Source organism: Cupressus sempervirens, chromosome 10 (genome assembly GCF_028749045.1).
Source record: "Cupressus sempervirens isolate cs-2001-9-10 chromosome 10, ASM2874904v1, whole genome shotgun sequence".
Lineage (NCBI taxonomy): Eukaryota > Viridiplantae > Streptophyta > Pinopsida > Cupressales > Cupressaceae > Cupressus > Cupressus sempervirens.
The window spans coordinates 572,086,301-572,089,945 of record NC_143127.1 but is presented as its reverse complement, the minus strand read 5'-3'; positions in this window follow the sequence as shown (position 1 = coordinate 572,089,945).

Genomic DNA, 3,645 nt, shown 5'->3' with positions numbered 1-3,645 from the left:
ACTATGGATAGGAAGATGGAAGAGGGATCTAGATGTAGTATGGTGTGAATGCTACCTCTAAAGTCTACTCATATGTCGACAAGTCCTTGATGAATGTAGGTGCCATGAACCAATCTGGTGGATGCCCAAAAGACGGTGGCAAACAAGGTACCATGTCCATGTATGAAACTGAATCAACCTCCAAAGACAATGAAGCATCATGATAGGAAGATGTAGGAAGAGAAGCAATGTCATATCCCATCAATGATGTATGCACACCCATGATAGAAGCTCCTTGATGACTGAAGAAGTTGCACATGAAAGCTGAATGATGGTCCTCTGTGTGGGAAGAAATTATGCCATAGGTGTAGTAGAGAATGCTCCCCAACTAGTAGGAAGAATCCTCAAAAGATATGATGTTTGAGGAAATCGGAATAGGATCTCCAAAGACTGATATGTCTCCTCTGAAGTAAAAGAATCCTTCTCCATCTATTGTAAAGAAGTGTCCACAATCATATCACTCTCGAAAGAAAGCTCAAGTGGTTGAGGGTCAGAGTGTGCCCTCGCAACAAGTGAAGAATAAGTCTCCTCAATAAAGAGAAGATTGATGTCTCCCACATCTTCAATGTAAGACTCCACAAACAGCCCTGCAATGTATGGAAGGAAGTCATCCCATGAACCTGAAATAGGAAGACATGGTGTTTCCTGATGCACTGAATCAAGAGCATCTGTGGCTAGAATTGGATCAATAGAAGCAACAGGAGCATCAAGAGGAAGGATCTCAATTGGAGTTGTAGGTACCATAACTGGAGTGATGGAAGATAGAATGTCTTCTAGATATGGAGGAACTATAGGATCTACATATGCTTTCTAAAGAGCCATCCAAATGTCATAAGGTTCAGTGAGCTTTCCAATGACATCAAAGCAATAAGCATTGACATTGAAATAAATGACATCTAAAATTATTTTAATAGGGGTACAATCATTAGAGGGCAGTTCTTTGGAACATAGATAAGGAAATACTTTCTTATGCTCTCTTCTTAGATGATCAATTATCAAGGCACTTCATTTCTGATAGTTCCTCTTTGTCAACCTTGGTCTAACACCAAATAACATGTGAAAAAAAACTACATGAGATCAATAAACGTATCCACCCCTCAAAATGCGAAAATAATCAATGAACCCCACCTAATGAAAGATTTTGGCACTTTATATTTAGTGCGATTATAATAGGCCACTTGCCAATTCAGGCCTAAGTGGGCTTCTGATTTTGTTGTTTACAACCTCCTCTTGGAGTTCAAATTTGGAACTTTCCAATGTAGCTCAGATATACAACAAATTTGAAACAATACAATGCAAAGAAAGAACTTATTTCTGAAAGTGGTATTTTTGTCCACACAAGCCTATAATCTAATTGCAGATCTAGAAAGTAGATGAAAAAATATGTACTTTCAAAATAAATGGAACCTAATTTTTTGTCCAGATGAGCCCGTACTAAGCATTTGAGGTTGCAAAAAATGGGATTTGTAATTTGCAAAATAATTCAGGAAAATAGGTCTCAAACATCCTGCACCAATGTGTAGATCATGAAATTCTACCCCAAAACAAAAAAAAAAATTGCTCGAAAAAAGGAGCTTGTGTGAGGAAGATATTGTTGTTTGAAAATCACCTCTGTAATTATTTTTCCTGAATCGCCGCCGTCACACCGCCAAAAATCAATTAACTGTAGATTTCACCTCTGATGTCCAACAAAGGTCAATTTTGGGGTTTTTTGACCTTTTGAATATGATGTCAATATTTGATTTGTACCAACAAGCTCCAATCTTGTCCTGCAAAAAAATCTCTCCTACTGCAGGCCTGATGGTCAAAAAAATTCGAACAAAATACAAAGATCCAAAAACTAATGCAGAGAAATTGTAGAGACCGAAATAATAAAATATGCAGATCTAAAAATTAAATTCAGAGATCTAAAATAATCATACCAATTCTACAAATCAAGCCTTCGGGAGCCAATTTGCAAAAAAAAAATTGCCTCAATTTTGACTATTGCCTAGGGTAGGAAAAATTTATAGTCAAAATTCATCGAATCAATCCTCTAGACACAATGGTGAGGTCTGCTTTGGCTCTAAATGCTCCCAATAACTGCAGATATTCTAGATCTGAATCATGGTCCTCTGAGAGGTGAAGCAAAAATGGTCTCCAATGGCTATGAAATGACACTCCTATGGCTCTGATACCATGTAAGAATTTGGTATAGCTCTGATACCATGTAAGAATTTGGTATAGCTATGATACCATGAAGAATTTGCTTTAGGAAAAAATGAAGCCAAGATCAAGAAGCACAAGACTAGCACAATATGGACCAAATAATGTATGATTAGAATAACAATATGAAATTCAATTGATGTAATTGATCGATGTACAAGTACACTAGAAGTGTTAGAATCTGAAAAGATTAATAACCCATAAAACTAGTGTAAAGAATAAATATCTAAACTATGAATGCAAATGATACAAAATCAAAATAGCAACACAAAGTTAGTCTCCAAGAGAGTAATGCAAATATTGGAAGCAAAATAGCATTAAGAGGATGCGAAAAATAGAGATGCAAATACAAGCTAGGTAGCATGCTTATATAGGCTAGGAAGAGGGAGGAGGTGACAACACCAACCAATGAGGAGCAACCATCTATCAGACTAAAGATAGCAAAGTATCTTCCCAAGATAGCTTAATGGATGCTCACATATAGGAAGGTGACACCTCACAACCATTCACCTAATAAGACATGCTTTATTAACCTAAGCGAGATTATTAAAAATGTAGGAAAAACCTAGCGAAATAGGAAAAATAAAAAACTACACTAACACCCCTCCATAAGCGAAGCTTAGGTGGATGTAGAAATGGGTCCCGACAAGTCAAGCCTGATGAGGTACCCATGTACATAAGATTTCCCAAAAGAGAGAGAAAAGAGACCCCCCTAAAAAAGTCAAGACTCCGAGTGAGAGGAAGAGGCCCCCCCCAAAAGATGAAGCATCCCACACCCCTAAAAAAGCTCGCAAATGAAGGAACTTGCCCTCAGTGAAGGGTTTGGTGAAGATATCAGCAACTTGCTCGGAAGTCGGACAATAGCGAAGGTCAATGACATGACCATGGATGAGCTCTCAGATGTAGTGCATGTGGACCTCTATGTGTTTGGCCCGCTGATGATGACAAACAGGACCTGACCCAAATGAGAAGCTATACCCTGAAGTAGACTTGCAATCCTCAGAATCACCTGCCCAATCTAAATCTGTGTAGCCCACCAAATCAAGCTCAATACCTGTTGCGTAGTGAATCTCACAACTATGAAAACCCTGAATGTAATGAAGGATCTGCTTGGCTACTTTCCAGTGCAGATCATGGGGCTCCTGCATGAATTGAGAGACCATGCCTACAGCACAGGAGATGACAGGTCTTGTATGAGTCAAATAAATGAGACTCCCAACAAGTTGGTGGTACAAAGTGCCATCAACAAGTGGAGAAGAACATTGAGCCTCAAGTTTGACTCCAGAAAGGAAGGGAGTCAAAGCAGGCTTACAGTCAGCCATATGAAACCTTGAGAGTAAATCTAGAGCATACTTGGACTGTGTGATAGTGATCCCAGAAGGAGATTGAAGGATCTCAATC